The sequence below is a fragment of the Chiloscyllium punctatum genome, chromosome 6, assembly GCF_047496795.1.
Source record: "Chiloscyllium punctatum isolate Juve2018m chromosome 6, sChiPun1.3, whole genome shotgun sequence".
Lineage (NCBI taxonomy): Eukaryota > Metazoa > Chordata > Chondrichthyes > Orectolobiformes > Hemiscylliidae > Chiloscyllium > Chiloscyllium punctatum.
In genome coordinates, this window is record NC_092744.1 from 129,326,923 (window position 1) to 129,344,511 (window position 17,589).

The window sequence follows — 17,589 nt, forward strand, 5'->3', positions numbered from 1 at the left end:
CAGATAGATTTTTGAAGTATTGAGCAGTTGAGGGCTATGCGGATCAACCATAAAAGAGGTGTTGAGGTCTGGGTTGGCCAAGCCATGATCTGATAGAATGGGGGAACAAGCTGAAGGTGATGAATGCCCTACTCCTGCTCCGATTCCTTGAGGCTCCGTTTCATGTTTTTTTTGTTTCCAAAGAAGAGTGTGATATAATGTGCTAAAGATCTCAGATGTTGTGAAAATGGGGTGTTTATGTACTGGTTCAGATGGCATTGATTCATCAATCACAGCTATACAGTCATGAGTAGGAAGGCAATTCCCTCCATGAATAAAGGAAATCTACTGCAGAGCTCACACAAAGGGAATTCCTACCCTCAGTGAACTCACCCATCACATTACCCAACATATCAGCAAAAGCAGGCCTCACTGCGCATGCTTCAGCCAACAAAGTGACCCGCGGATGACTGATGTCAGCACCGGACCAATGAAAGGTCGGTGGGCGGAACTGGAGGACCTAGCGGGATGTTGGTCCTCCAACCAATCAAAGTAAATGAAGGGCGGAGCTAAACTAAACCATGTGATCACCCTCGCGCGCGGCGCAGAGTCGCCGTAATGAATGCTCGGCAAGTTTTGGAGAGAAAGGATACGGTAACGACAGAAATAAACAGGGAAACGGGAGAAAAACTGTGTTGCTATGAGCGGAGAGGTTTTACAAACAAATTGTGCACGTCGGAAAACACAAATTTGAACGTCTCAGTCCCGTGTATGCAGTAAATTAGGAATGGCCTCAGCGCGGCTGCAGGCCTGAGTGAGCGCCGCCATCTTTATTCGGGACAACGTGCGGAGCCGCCATCTTTGTAGGGGGCAAGGTGCAGCCAGGCGCATGTGCAGCCTTTCTCCAGTATAGAGTCATTGTGATCATAACAGCCAATACTGCTCTGATTCACCTCTGGGCTCCCTCATAACCACTTTGTCAATATCTAGTTTCCTCAATCTCGAACCATGGGTGTATTTTTGGTCTGTTTACTCCTGTATTATTACTTTTATAGACCCTTTGCAAATGAGTTTTTCACTGAGGCCCAGCCCCTGACCATGTACTGCTCTATTATCAGATTAATTTTTTCTTGAATATTTTTGATAGTCAAGAATTCTTTTTTCCAACAAACAAGTGTATTTTCCTTCCATTTGTGACGATCAAATTCTGCACCATTTTCATTCCCTGTAATCCATTTTGCACTCCCTGAAACATCAACTGTGTTTCTCCTTCCACAGATACCAGTGATTAATGCCAAAGCCCTGTTGCTTGTGGAGAGGGTGATGTTTGACTTTCTTGTACAGCTGCAGTTTGTGTGGTGAAGGTGCTCCCACAATGTGGTTGGGTAAGAGACATTACAGAGTATTCATTACAGCAACAGTGAATATTTGAAGATAATGTCAAAATCAAGAACGGTTTGTAGTTTTATTATCATGCTTATAATTTCTCAAAAATACTATTGAGAACTTTAGACATAAGGCCAGAGATGGAGATATTAGGTCAGGTGACCAAAAGCATTACCAAAAAGCAGGTTTTGAGGGATGTCGCAAAGGTGGAAAGCAGACCTGAGAGGTTTTGGCTGCGAATTTCAGACCAAGCTGCTTCAGGAACTGTAGAAACAGCCACACAGGTGAACTAATGAATTAACAAATGTTTGGGAGTCTTCAAGAAAATGGGTTGTCGAGGTCTCAGTGTGTGTGGTGCAGGGAGCTAGGGATTATCACAGCCAGGAATTAAATCAAGTGTGAGAATTTTAAATTAAGGGACATTGGCCAGGTGCTGGCAGGTGAGAATAGATTGGGTTGGGTTATCTGGTCGGCATGGACGGGTTGGACCGAAGGGTCTGTTTCCTTGCTGTACATGTCTCTGGCTGTATGTTGAGTATAATTAGGAGCCTTTTGATGAATCAACAAGCAGAGATTTAGACTTTCTTGAGATTACAGGGAGGTTGAATGTGGCAAGCTGGCCCTGAGTGTGTTTGGAAAATGAAGTCTGGAGATAACACAAGGTGGATGAAAGTATATGAGCTGAGACAAGGGTGGAATCAGCTGGAAATAGTGGTCTTGGAGTGGGACTGAGTTATCACACTCACCTCGCCTCACCTCTGGGATTCAGTTAGTTGCCAGATTGTGAATCAGGGCGGTAACACAATCGGGAGCTGAGTGGCCCTGGTGGAGCCTAAAATGAGTGTCGCTGATCTGACTGTTGCTGAGCAGCTGCTGCTTGATAGCCCAGTTGATGACATCTTCCATCACTTTACTGCTGATCGAGTGTGGACTGAGAGAGGGAAATTGGCTGGGTTGGATTGCCCTGTGTTTTTGTGTTGAACATTCCTGGGCAATGTTCCACATTGTCGGTAGATGCCAGTGCTGGAGCGGTACTTGGATTGGTGGGTGGCAAGTTCTGGAGCACAAACCGTCAGTATTATTGCCAGAATATTGGCAGGGCCCATAGCCTTTGCACGACTTAACCATTTCTTGATGTTATTCAAACTGAATCGAACAGGCTTAAAACTCACATCTGTGATGTTGGAAACCACTGGGGAAGGCTGAGATGGATCATCACACTTTAAACTTCTGGCTGCAGATTGCTGCAAATGCTGTCATCTTATCTGGTGCATGGATGTGTGAGGCCCCTCCATCAGTAAAGGTGGGGATATCTGTGATGTTTCCTCCAGGTAGTTGTTTAATTGCCCATCACCGTTCACAACTGGGTGTGGCAGAACTGCAGAGCTCCGATCTGTTCCATTGGATGGAGGATCACTTAGCTCTGTTACTTGCTGCTGATGCTGTTTGAAATGCAGATAGTCCTGCTTGGTCGCTTCACCAGGTTGGCACTTCATTTTTAAGTCTGCCTGGTGCTGCTCATGGCATGCCCTCCTTTCCTGTCCATTGTGATGGGTGAGTGCGGGATGTACAAACCCATGAGATTACAGATTGTGCGAGAGTACAGTTCTGCTGCTGTTGATGTCCCACAGTGCCTCAGAGATACCCAGTTTGAGATCCTACATCTCTTCGAAGTCTATCCCATTTAGAACGGTGATAGTGTCACTCAACGCGATGGAGGTTTTTCTCAACCTTAAGCTAAGACTTTGTCTCCAAAAGGAATGTGTGATGGTCGCTCGTACCGATACTGTCATGGCCAGATTCGATCTGCAGCTGGTCAATTCATAACAATGAGATCAAGTATGTTTTTCCCTCTTTTTGGTTCCCTCACCACCAGCTGCAGACTCAGTTGAGCAGCTATACCCTTTAGGACCTGGCAAGCTCAGTCACAATTGACACCATTTTATTGCCTCAGTGCTTCCTCCAAATGTTATTCAACGTGAAGGAGAAGTGATCCATCAGCCAAGGGAGGACGGGACGTGGTAATCAGCAGGAGCCATGAGACTTCCTGGACTCCAGAGCCAATGCTGTGTACTCCCAGGGCAAATCCTCCCTGTCTGTGCCACCACCTCTGCCTGGTCTGTCCTGCCAGTTGGACAGGACATATCCAGAGATTTCAGGAGAAAGTGAAGACTGCAGATGCTGGAGATCAGAGTCAAGAGTTTGGTGCTGGAAAAGCACAGCAGGTCAGGCTGATGACGGGCTTAGGCTAGAAACGTCGATTCTCCTGCTCGGATGCTACCTGACTGTTGTGCTTTTCCAGCACCACACTCTCGATATCTAGGGATGGTCTTGGTGGTGTCTGGTCATTGTTTGTAAGGGATGATACCATGAGTATGACTATGTCAGACTGTTCCTTGACTCGTCTGTGAGACAGCTCTCCACATTTTGGCACCAAAAACCATATGTTCGTGAGGAGGACGTTGCACTATCGAGAGAGCTGATTCTGTGGTTGTAATTTCTGGTGCCGTGTTAGTTGCCAACTGGTCCATCCAGTTTCATTCCTGTGTTGAGACTTTGCAGTGATTAATACAGTGAGTAACTGGCTGGGCCGCTGTCAGGTTGGCAGGATTTTATTCGCCATTGACAATGGTTTCATGGAGATCAGCAGATTCCTAATACGTTGTTTTTTTTCTTGAATTCAGATTCCACCATCTGCCAAGATGGGATTCGAACCAGGACTTCAGCCATTTGTTTTAAAATTCTAGGTAAAAGCTAAATACATCAGGTTTGTTCGTTCATTTTAAATATCACTAACCCGGGTTTTGTTTCTTTGTAAAACACTGCCCATCATCCTGTCTCCTCCATCCTCCCCTCCAACAACGAGTGAGGAGCACATGGAGTTTCTCTGTCACTAAGACTGAGATAATCCGATCTGCTGTTTCTCGCCCTCCCACTAGCCCACTGAGCCAAACTGACTCACGTGGTGTTCCTGGTTTTGTCCTAAACCTACATCTTTCTCCAGTGTCTTTTCAAGCCTTATCAGAGCTCACCTTGACCCTTTACCCTAATCTCGCTAAACTCACTTTCCAACTCTCTTTCCTCCGCTGCCGCCTCATCACTCACCCCCCCCTCCCCCCCCCCACCTCCCAAACACACACACACACACCAATTCATGGATATTGTTCCTTGTTCTGTCTGTTGGTCTTTTATTGGTTATGTCCTTCTCTCCCATTTTGTGAAAAACTGATATTTGACCTCACCGTTGTTGGAAAACCCTGCTCCATCTCCATTCTCCTTTTCCTTTCTGAATTCCTTGCATTTGGTGTCCCTCAACGATCTATCCTTGGTCTCTCCTGTATCTCACGTACATAGTGCCATGAGGTGATATCATCCAAACACACTGTGTTAGGTTTGACATGTACACTGACGATGCCCAGCTCTCCCTCCCCATCATCCCTCTCCATTACTCTACTGTTACTCAGTTATCAAACTGCTTATCACATTCCCACTACTCGATTAGCTGTAATTTCAGCCAATGACACATTGTCATGGTTAAACCCATTGCCTTACCTTTACCTTTCTGCTGAGCCCCTCCCTCCCACTGGGAACTCTCTGAAGCAGAACGACACTCTTCACAACATTGCTGTTATATCTGACCCCAAGGTGACCTTCTGATCAGACATCCACACAATCACAAAACCAGGAATTCCAATCTCTTAAACGTTGCTTTTCTCCACCTCACCCCAGCTCTATTGTTACTGAAACCCCTTACCCACGTCTGTGTTGCCTTAAACTTGAATCCAAAACAGAATCCTTGATTCCGTGACTCAGAATCTGGTTTCAGACTCCCCTCTCAGTATTTACCTTCAGACACATCCTCTCAGTATTTATCCTGTCAAACCCCTTAAGAATCCCATCTGTCTCAATGAGATCACCTCTCTTTCTCCAAAATCCAGTGAGTAGAGTTCCAAACTTTTCAGCCTTTATCTAAAAGATAATCCTTCCAAACCAGGGATCATCTCATTGAATCTTCCCTGAAATGCCTCCAATAAAGTGACACATTTCCTTCTCTAAAGGGACCAAAACTGCTCTCATTCCTGCAGATATGGTGGTCTCACCAGCACTTCCACACGTTACTGTCAGGTATATACTCCAAACTCTAATACTGAAAACTTTTGAAAGAAAACATTCGATTCCCCTTCCTGATTCCCTGTTGTAACTGTGGTAGCTTTCTGTGTTTCCTGAACAATTACCCCTGGTCCCTTTGTGGTACAGCTTTCTACAGTTTCCACCATTTAAATAGTACTTTGTTCTTTTATTATCTCCTCCAAAATCAGCAATTTCCCATTTTTCCCAAGTTACACCCCATCTGGCAACTTGTTGCCCCCTTATCCTGTGCATCTCTCTCTTTTCATAATCCTCTTAGACCTTTACAGTTATGCCTTTTCTAGGAGATATACCCCCCCCCCCTTCCCATTCTTCCAAACATTTACTGGGAGCACTGGGCAGTGGGAAGCAGACAGAGTTGCTAACTTTTTAGGGATACGCTTTGGAGTGATTGAGAGGATCTTCCTACCCATTGGTCGGGATGGAGACAACTTGCCCATCGTCAGCACAGAGTGAAAGAAAAGGAAAGAATTCTTGTTCCCCATATCTCACTGACGCTTGGATCATTTTCTCCAATGTGTCAAAGAACTGCTGTGTTCAGTCACATGAGATCTCAAGTTTGAATCTCCTAGAAACCCACAGATTTCCCCCTGAGTTGACTGCTGATGTCCTCAAGGGTAATATGTACAGTAATCCTGGGCCACGAGGAGGGGATGGTGTGAGTTTCTAACTTGAACTGATAGTGACAGATTTTATAAACTTATATTACAGGATATTACAGGTGGACATTCAGATGGTAATCTCAGTAAATATTCTGCTAAACTCTAATTGAATTACTCAGTATATCAGGATGTGGATATTCGCATTGTGTGTGTGAGTATTGTGTTCCAGATCAATCCCATTTGCTGCTTAAAAATTCTCCTTTGAATCATCGCATTCTCTCAAAAGGTCTCCCCAAACCTACAATGTGTCATGTAATCCTTTTATGATGACCTGATGTGTGTAAGGTTTATTACTTGAATGTGTAATTTTTGTATAAGGATGTCTCCGAGAGGGAGCAGAATATTCTTAAAGGGGAGAATAACCATTTTGAGGGGAGGCTGTTGTTTATTGGTATCAATGACATAGGAATAGAAGAGTTCACATTATTGGATCATTGGAATCTCTTGTGGGGTAGAATTGACCTCCATCAGAAGGATGGATTGTACTGACACTAGAAGGGAATAGTTGCTAGTGCTATTCAGGAGGCATTAAACCAGTGAAGGAATGTGGGTAAACCCAGAGAGAGAGTGAGGGAAGAGCTAAGTCTGACACTGGTACAGTTCAGACGTCAAACAGTCGAGGCAGACAAGGGCAAGGCACAGAATGAGCAGTTCCACTGCATTTATTTCAACGCAGGAGGCCCGATAGGTCGGGCAGAGGAGCTCAGGGTATGGTTTTGAACATCGCACTGGGATATTATAGCAATTACAGAGGCACGACTTAATGATGGATAGGACCAGCAGCTTAATGTTCCAGTGTACAGATGCTATAGCAAAGATAGAAAGGGGGCAACAGAGCAGGGGGAGAGGTATTTTTGATAAAGGATAACATCACAGCTGGGCTTCAAGACGGTATTCCTGGGAGGACATCCAGGCAGGTTATACAGGTGGAACTGAGAAATAAGAAAGGGATGATCTCCTTATTGGGATGGTACTATTGACCCCCCACCCCCCACTTCCCCAATAGTCAGCAGGGAGTTGAAAAGCAAATTTACTCAGAGATCACTTATCTGTAAAAACAGTATGGTTGTGTACAAGACTTGATCTTCTTTGTTATTCATTCACAGGATGAGGGTATCACTGACTGGGCCCAAAGGGCAGTAAAGAGTCAACTACATTGCTGTGCGTCTGGAGTCACATGTAGGCCAGACCAGGTAGGGATGGCAGATTCCTTCCCTGAAGGATATTAGCGAATCTTATGAGGTTTTTTTTTAACAATAATCAACAATGGATTCATGGTCTTTAATAGATTCTTAATTCCAAATTTTTATTGAATTCACATTCCACTGTCTGCCATGACGGGATCCAAACCCTGGGCCCCAGAACGTTACCTGGGTGTCTGGATTATCCATCTAGTGATAATCTCACTAGGCCATTTGGCAGGGTGAGTGACTGAGGTATCCGTGGGGCAGCTCATCAGCACCAAAGATCCCATGGTCTCTGCGGAAGATAGAAAGGGCTGGGGAGGGAGATATGTCCCTGGTGGCGGGGTCTGACTGTAGGTAGCGGACATAGCAGAGGTTAATGGAGATTAGTGGGTGGCAGCTGAGGACCGGGGGATTATATTCTTATTGTGGTTGGAGGGTGGGGGGAAGGCAGAGGTACAGAAAGTGGAGGATATGCGTTGGAGTGCATTGTTGATCAAGTGGGAGGGAAATCCGGTCCTTGAAAGAAGAAACCTTTCTGGGATGTCCTGGAGTGGATTTGCTTCTCCTGGGAGCAGATATGGCAGAGGCGGAGGAGTTGGGAGTACAGGGTAATCAGGAGAGCAAAAAGGGGACTTGAAATATCTCTAGGAAATAGTTTAAGGAGAATCCAAAGAGATTCTACAAATACATTAAGGATAAAATAATACCCAGACAGAGAATAGGACCCCTTAATGATCAACAAGGCAATCTATGGAACAACAGGAGGTGGGAGAAATACTATGCTATTCTATTCTAGAGAGTTTGGGGAAATAAATAGTGATAACTTGAAAAGTGTCTATATTACAGAGGAGGAAGTCCTGGATGTCTTAAACAGTAGCAAGGTGGATAAATCCCTGGGACCTGATCAGGTGTATCCCAGAAATTTGTGGAAAGCTAGGAAGGTGATGGCAGTGCCCCTCCCTGAGGTATTTATATCATTGTTTGTGACAGGTGAGGTGCTGGAAGATGGGTGCCATTATTTAAAAAAGGTGGTAAGGAAAGTCCAGGGAACAAGAGAACAGTCAACCTAACGTCAGTGGTAGGTAAGTTGTTGGAAGGGATTCTGAGGAACAGGATTTACATGTATTTGGAAAGACAAGGATTGATTAGGGATAGTTAACATGGCTTTGTGTGTGGGAAATTCTCTCTCTCTAACTTGATTGAGTTTCTTTGAAGATGTGACAAAGATGATTGATGAAGGCAGACTGTGGACGTTGTCTCTATGGACATTGAATGATGTTCCACAAAGTAGACTGGTTAGCAAGGTTAGATAACATGAAATGTTGGGAGAACTAGCCATTTGGATACAAAACTGGTTTGAGGGTAGGAGGCAGAGGGTGGTGATGGAGGGTTGCTTTGCGGACTGGAGGCCTGTGAGCAGCATTGTCCTGCTGGAATGGATATTGGGTCCTTAAATAAATGACTTGGATGTTCATATATGAGATATGGTCAGTGGGTTTACAGGAGACACCAAAATTGGAGGTGTATTGGACAATGAAGAAGGTTAGTTCAGAATGCAACAGTATCTTGACCAGATGGGCCATTGGAGCGAGGAATGGCAGACTGGGCTCAATTTAGACAAATGTAAGCTGTTGGATTTTGGAAAGGCAAATCAGAGCAGGACTTGTACACTTAATGGTAAAGTCCTTGGGAATGTTGCTGAACATAGAGACCATGGAGTGCAGGTTCATTGTTCCTTGAAAGTAGAGTCGCAGGTAGGCAGACTAGTGAAGGTGGTGTTTGGTATGCTTATATTTATTGGTCAATACATTGAGTACAGAAGCTGGGACATCAAATTGTGGTTGGACAGGACATTGATTTAGCCATTTCAGGAATTATGTTTTAAGTTCGAAATTCCCTGTTCTGGAAAGGATGTTGTGAATCTTGAAAGAGTTCAGACAAGATTTACAAAGACTTTGCTAGGGTTGGAGGATGTGGGATCCAGGGAGAGGGTGAATAGGCTAGGGGAAATTTCCCTAGAGAGTATAAGACTGAGAGGTGACTTCATGGAGATTTATAAAATCATAAGGGGCACGGATAAGGTGAACAGCCAGGGTCTTTTCCCCCCCAGTTATGTGGGTTCAAAACAAGATCACATGGACTAAAGTTGAGAGGGCAAGGATTTAAAATGGATCTGAGGGGCAAAGTTTTCAAGCTGTGTGTGGTGTATGTGTGGAATGAGCTGCCAGATGAAGTAGTGGAGGCTGATACAATTACAACATTTGAAAGGCATCCGATTGGGTACATGAATAGGAAGAGTTTCCAATGATACGGACCAATAGCTGGCAAATGGGGCTCCATTTGTTGAGGATTCCTCGTTGTCATGGACAAATTGGACCAAAGGTCTGTTTCTGTGCTGTACATCTCTATGACACTAATAAATGAAAATAAGATGTGTTCCTCTTTTGTGGAGAGCTAGCAGAAGCACAGATAATTGTCCTTGGAGCTGAGAAGGTTAAGCAGTGATTTTGACCAGGTGCAAATTTGTTTCTAGGATCTCTAATCTGCAGAGAGAGGGGAATTGTTAACAAAGTCACAATTTTAATAACTATTTTCAGGTAATTGGCAAATAATGTGAATATGTGAACATTATTTTATTCAGTAAGTTCTGAGTATCTGGAACAGTCTGAATGGCAGCTGGACACAGACTCAGCAGTTATTCATAAACAGATTTGGAATTTTACTTTTTAAGGGAAGATTTGGGGGGCTATGGGCAAATGGGAAGGGAATTGGGACAGATTTGCAGCATCTCCAGAGGGAGAGGGTACATCCCAAATGGGCTGAATAGCCCCAGCCCCTGTGCTCTGTGATACTGCCCCATTGATTGTGAATGTCGAAGCTCATCCCAGGGCAGAGAGAGGGAGGATCCCACCACTCACCTCACAATGGGCCTCGATGATTGATGTCAGCGCAGGCCAATAGGGGGCAGAGGGCAGTACTGGAAGACCAGGTCGTACCAGTTTGTCCTCCAACCAATCGGAGTGAATGAGGGCATCCTCAAGGCTGGAAATAAGAAAGGCACATATCGCAGAGATTTGAGATACTGGAGGACATGAGATAGAGAGCGTTCTGTGGCTGGTGAGGAATTCTAGAAATAAGGAAGAGTTGTGAGGCTGGATGAAGTGACAGTGATCGGGAGAGTTGTGAGGATGGAGGAATTTAGAGTTAGTGAGGATTAGAGTCATACGTTATACAGCAAGGAAACAGGCCCTGTGGTCCAACCAGTCCATGCCAACCATAATTCCAAACTGAACTAATTGTACCTGCCTCTGATTGGTCCACATCCATCCAAATATTTCCTATTTATGTACTTATCTGAATGTCTTTTAAATATTATAATTGTATTCACAGCTACCACTTCCTCTGGAAGTTCATTCCACGTGTGTAAATTTTTTTTAAAAAACCCTAATGTCTTTCCCCTCAAATCTTTCTCATTTCTTCTCAAAATGAATGCACCCGAGTTTTGAATCCCCCTCTCTCCTGGCTATTCACCTTATCTACACTCTTTCTGATTTTATAAACCTCTAATAAGGTCACCCCTCAACCTCGTGCACGCCAGTGAAAAAAATTCCCAGCCTATCCAGCCTCTCCTTAGAACACAATCCCTCTATTCATGGCAACATTCTGGTAAATCTCTTCTGAACCTGCTCCAATTTAATGATATCCTTCCTATAACAGCACCACCTGAACTGGACAGAGTATTCCAGAAGAGGCCTCCCCAACGTGCTGTAAATCCTCAACGCAACGTCCCAACTCCTGGACTCAAAGGTCTGAACAATGAAGGTAAGTGTGCTAAGCACCTTCTTCACCACCCGGTCTACGTGTAACACACACTTCAAAGACGTGAAGCCCTCGGTCTCTTTGTTCCCATATCACTACTCAAGGCCCTACTTTTATTGAGTGTAAGTCCTGCCTTCGTTTGTTTTGTCAAGATGTTATATTTTGCATTTATTCCAATCCAAAAAATTTTTGAGTATAAAGGCAGTGGGAGTATAATTAAGAGGGAAATCAGGAGGCAAAAAAGGGACGTGAGATAGCTTTGGCGAATAGGGTTAAGGATAATCCGAAGGGCTTTTGTAAATACATGAGGAACAAAAGGCTAACTAGGGAGAAAATAGAGACCCTCAAAGATCAGCAAGGCAGCCATTGTGTGGAGCTGCAGGCGATGGGCAGTATAGGAAACAAGTATTTTGCATCAGTGTTTACTGTGAAGAAGTACATGGGAGATATAGAATGTGGAGAAATAAATGGTCACATCTTGAAAAATGTCCATATTACAGAGGAGGAGGAGGTGCTCAATGAGTGGCTAAGGAGCTGGTGCAGGGGAAAAGGAATCACGTTTTTTGGATCATTTTGATCTCCTCTGGAGTAGAGTTGACCTTCATAAGAAGGATGGATTGTACCTGAATTGGAAGGTGTCAAATATCTAGGCAGGGAGACTTGCTAGTGATACTCGGGAGGCATTAAACCAGTGAGGGAGTGGGTGTAAACCCAAGAAGATAGTGAAAATAGAGGTATGTCTGAGGCTGGTACAGTTCAGAAGTCAAATAGTCAAGGCAGGCAAGGGCAAGGCACAGAATGAAGTCGGACTGAGCAGTTGCACTGCATTTACTTCAATAGAAAAGGCCTGACGGGGAAGGCAGATGAGCTCAGGGTATGGTTTTGAACATGGCACTGGGATATTATAGCAATTACAGAGGCATCACTCAGGGATGGATAGGCCTGGCAGCTTAATGTTCCAGGGTATAGATACTATAGGGAGAATAGAAAGGGGACAAGAGAGGAGGGGGAGTGGCATTTTTGATTCGGGACAGCATTATGTTTTTGCTGAGGGAAGGTATTCCTGGGAGTATGCCCCGTGAAGTTATTTAGGTGGAACTGGGAAATGAGAATGGGATGATCACCTTATTGGGGTTTTCTGCATGGATTTCGTCCGGGTGCTCTGGTTTCGTCCCATAGTCCAAAGATGTGTAGGTTGGGTGGATTATCCAGTTTGAATTGCCCACAGTGTTCAGGGATGTGTAGGTTGGCTGGCCCTGGGAAATGCAATGTTACAGTGGGAGGTTAGGAGGCTCTCCAGGTCAGTATCAATGTGATGGGCTGAATGACCTGCTTCCACACTGTTGGGAGTCTCTGATAATTCTAATAGTTTTAAAATAGTTACAGAAAATAATATACCAGATCTAAACATTAAGGTTCTGAATTGGACAAAGGCCAATTTTGATGGCACAAGGCAAGAACTTTCATCTAGCCCCTCAAGCCTGCTGTACCATTCAATAAGATCAGGGCTGAGCTTTTCATGGCCTCAGCTCCACATTCCTGCTCTCTCACTATAATCCTTAATTTTTTTCCTGTTCACAAATCTACATTTTGCCTTAAAGGCATTCAAGTTGATAACGTCAACTGCTGCACTCGGCAGGGAATTCCACAGATTCACAACCTTTTAGCTGAAGTTGCTCCTCCTGAACTCAGTCCTAAATCTGCTCCCCCTTATTTTGAGGTTATGCTCTGTAGTTTGACCCGCCCCCAGTGGAAATAGCCTCCCTGCTTCTGTCTTATCTACTCCCTTCATAATTTTATTGTTTCCTATCCAACTTCCCATTCTTCGAAATTACAATGACTATTTTCTCAATCTCTCCACATACACCAACCCTCAACTCCTGACTCAAACTAGTGACCCTCCTCTGTACTCCCTCCAGTGCCAGTACATCCTTCCTGAAGTAAGGAGATCAAACCTGTACACAGTACTCCAGGTGTGGTCTCCCCAGCATCCTGTACAGCTGCAGCATAACCATCCCTCTAGCAAAGAAGGACAATATTCCCTTCACTGTCTTAATTACCTGCTGCACCTGCAAACCAACTTGCTGTGATTCATGCACAAGGACACCCAGCTCCCTCTGTACCGCAGCGTGCTGCAAGTTTTCACCATTTCATCATCAGTTAGCTGTTAGTCTGACCAAATTGGATGACCTCACATTTCCCAACATTGACCTCCATCTGCCAGACCCTTACCCACTCACGTAACTGATCTGTATCCCTGGGCAGACTGACAATGGCCTCTGCAGACATTGCTTTACCTCATCTTTGTATCAAATGTGAACTCTGACACCATACACTTGGTCCTCAACTCCAAAACATTTGTGTAAATTGCAAACAGTTGTAGTGCCAACACTAATCCAAACACCCGTTCATCCCCATTCATTATTTTTTGTTGGTTAACCCATTCTGTATCAATGATAATTACCCATAATGCCATGCATCTTTACCTTATACAGCAGCCTTTTATGTGGCAACTTATAGAATGCCTTCTGGAAATCCAGGTACACCACATCCACCGAGTCCACCTTGTCCAACGCACTCGTCGTATCCTCAAATATTTCCAGTAAATGCGTTAAACTTGACCTGCCTTTCATGAATCCATGCTTTGTCTGCTCAATGAGACAATTTCTACCCGGATATCTCACCACTACTTCCTTGAGAGATTCAACTTCTGTAGGGGAGAAAACGCTTAAGCTAACGGGTCCTTTTTGAAAAATAGTGGCACCACATTTGCAGCTTCCAGTCTGTCAAAACCATCCCAGAATCCAACAAATTTTATTGAATTATCACGAGGTCTATTTGTTATTCCCCCCCCCGCCCCCCCCCCTCCACCATCTCCTTTAGTCCCTGGGATGCATTCCATGAGAGTCAGGAGACCCATCTACCTTTAGGCTGTTATCTTTCCCAACAATATCTCTTTACTGAGAATGATTGCTTCTGTATCCTCATCTGCCATTGCCTCCATAGGCCTGCGACAATGAGAGTACACAGACAGTATGTTCCTGTTAAGGCCAAGGCTGGTAGGTGTAGAGAATGCTGCCTATTGAAAGATATTGTGGGCCTGGTCAAGAAAATGAAGGAGGCATATGGCAGGTATAGAGAGCTGTGTTTGTGTGAATCCCGAGAGGAGTATAGGGGCAGTAGGAGTATACTCGAGGTAAACCAGGAGGGCAAAAAGGGGACATGAGATAGCTTTAGGAAATAGACTTAAGGAGAATCCAGAGTGATTGTACAAATACACTAAGGACAAACGAGTAACCAGGCAGAGAATAGGTACCCACAAAAATCATCAGGAGGAGGTGAGAGCGATTCTGTATGAGCGGAGAGGTTTTACAAACAAAATGTGCACGTCAGAAAACACAAATTAGAACGTCCCAGTCTCGTGTTTTCAGTCATCGGGGAATTGCCTCAGTGTGGCTGCAGGCATGAGTGTGCGCCGCCATCTTTATTTGGGGCAAAAGTTCACTGGACACGTGCGGAGCCACCAGCTTTGTAGGGGGCAAGGTGCAGCCAGGCGCATGTGCAGCCTTTCTCTGGTACAGAGTCATTGGGCAGGATTTACACAGAGCACATTCAAACTCTGAGAAATGGATGTCTTTCTGAATTTGTTTCGTCATTCATTTAAATAATTTGGTATCGTAAATGAGTTTACAGGTCATACAAAATTGGAGGGGTGTGGATAATGAAGAAGGTTCCCTCAGATTACAATAAGGTATTGATCAGATGGGGTTTAATTTAGGTAAATGTGATGTGCTGCATTTTGGAAAAGCAAATCAGGGCAGGACTGGTACACTGAATGGCAAGGCCCTGAAGACGTTTGCGCAACAAAGAGAGCTTGGACTTCTGGTTCATAGTCCTTGCAAGTCAAGTTGCAGGCAGATAGGATGATGAAGAAGGTGTTCAGTATGTTTTCCTTTATTGGTTTGAGCATTGAGTATAGGATGTGGGAGGTCATGTTGCTGTACAGGACATTCGTTAGGCCACTTTTGGAATATTGTGTGCAATTCTGGCCTGCCTCCTATCAGAAGGGTGCTGTGAAACTTGAAAGGTTTCAAAAAAGATTTACAACGATGTTGTTACGGTTGGAGGATTTGAGCTGTAGGGTGAGGCATAAAAGGCAAAGATGCTCCGGTGTTAGAATCATGAAAGTGTTGGCCCCTTAACAGCACATCAATAAATATTCATGGGCTATGCATATACCTCCATGAACACAGGCCACTCACAATATGAACACCTATCTCCCTCTCTCTGCCTACATTCCTTGTCTGTGTGCCCTTTCCTGCTTCCCTTGTAACATTGTGGGTCTGATTACCCTCCCTGTACTGCAGCTATTCCCCTGTGTTTCTAAGTTTACCTCAGCTCCCATGGCCCAATTCAGAATGTGGTTAGAATTATCTCCCACTGGGAGTCCCATGTTTATAATTACAGTTAAATAGGGTCCCATGTCATCTTTTAAATACATCAAACCTATTTCATCATCACAGGTTAGGGTTTGGTAATCCCCCGTGGTCCTTACACACATCAGGCTTCCTGTCTGTATGATCCTTGATATTACCCTTTTGTCCCTGAGACATCAAGGTTATTTCAGCCCATTCAGCCTGTCCCCTCCCCAGTGTGTCCCTGTAATATCTATAAATGCCTGGAGACACTGATCGGCTGTGCACTGGGGGAACCGACTCACACCCTCACCCTCTCATTGCAGGGACAGATTCTGCTGTACACTTCAGGGCATCTTGGCCCGAGGGAGGGTCCATACATCATCTTCGGTGAGACTGTGTACCTCTACTAATTCATCCATATTGTCCCAATAAGGCCCATTCTTACCATTTCTCTATCAGGCTGGTGTTCATTCACCAACATCTGTCGTTCAGCTGGATAAACGGTTCAGTTTGGTTTCTGTCAGTTCCCCTTGTTGCTCCCTACTGTCTGTCCAAGTTTGAGCTTTGATGCACAGCAGAGCCATAGACAGGGCCTTCTGGGCCTTATAGGGCGGTGGGTCATCCCACCCATTGTCGTCTCTCTGTCCATACGTGGGCGCTTTGTCATCTAACCCATTCCAGTCAGTGTCACCATCCTCACTGCCTTCTGAGGAGAGCGGGGCACTAGGTACCTCCCCCACTGTAACTACCACCTGGCCCTTTGGCTTTAAGGCCTCACGTCTGAGAGCCACCACCTTCACTTGTTCCTGTTTCCCATAACAATGTAACACATCCTGTCATTCCTGGAATAAAACAGATCAAAATGTAAATTTGGTTTTACTTGAAATAATTTGACATTCACTTTGACATATCTATAGAGGTGAGAATTGTACTGTGATTATTTAAGTGAATTTAACGTGATCATACAATGGAAATAACTCTGATAATCAACGACAATGAATGAACTGAATAATATGTGATTATTTGTACCAGTTCTTGCATTGAAAATTCAATTTTATTTTAATGCTTGTCACCCATTTACACCGTGGGCATTGTTATTAGGGAATAAAGTAATGGAAGGATATCAGAGAAAATAAAATCACTTTAATTTTAGCTTCACTGCAATAATGAACCAAAACAATATTTGGAAATATGGTTAAACTACATAACAAAGTTTCCAGTGTCATTATTGACATGAAAACTATTTTAGTTTACAAGTTGCTTTGCTCTAAAAATAATTGGAAATGAATTGTGATTATGAATTGACCATTTAAAATATATTTTGAATAGAATAGTCAGATATATAGTTTTGGAGGAAACTTAAGAAAGGAAATAAATATGTATACATTTGTATTAATAGTTTTAAAATGTTTGGAAGTTGACTAGAATTATTTGATCGAGAGAGGCTGCATGATTATGAAGACTAATTCACCTTTTTCATTTCATTGTTGGTTTCACTAGAATCTGTTATGATCTAAGCTCTTGTTGTGTGCAATGGACTGTCACTAATAGCTTAATTAACCGGTGAGTCTCAGATCAGGTTTCCATTGTAATTCAGTCTGTAAGTGCGCGACACACCTGCTTTTCTGAGGGGAAACAGAGATTCTTTTCAAAGGAAATAAGTGGCAGTTCTCACTGAGAATGTTTTCTCCCACACACCATAAACAGGGAAGTGTTTTTCTGAAGAATTTCATTGTCTCTCTATAAACTGATGGTACCTGTATTATGGTACCTGGTAATGATGGTAACTGATGGTACCTGGTAATGAGGTGTTGGAAAGATCAATATGACTAACTCCATCAGCCATATATCGGTGGGATATAGTGGAATATTCTGGGATCCCTGAGGTAACTGGATCCAGGAGTACTGTTTTCCTCAGCCAGTAAACGCCAGCCTATTCTGGGATTCCAGGTCCACAGGTATGGACCAGAACCCATTCACAAAATCAAG

At 44.1% G+C, this 17,589-nt stretch overlaps 1 long non-coding RNA gene across 1 annotated transcript; it reads left to right on the forward strand.

The window, feature by feature from the left end:
- The first annotated feature begins 542 nt into the window (after nucleotides 1-542).
- LOC140478562 (uncharacterized) lies at nucleotides 543-11,179 on the forward strand. The gene is made up of 5 exons (XR_011960819.1): nucleotides 543-633; nucleotides 1,258-1,364; nucleotides 4,050-4,132; nucleotides 7,283-7,369; nucleotides 11,081-11,179. It is a non-coding gene; the product is annotated as an uncharacterized lncRNA (long non-coding RNA).
- The last annotated feature ends 6,410 nt before the right edge of the window (nucleotides 11,180-17,589 follow it).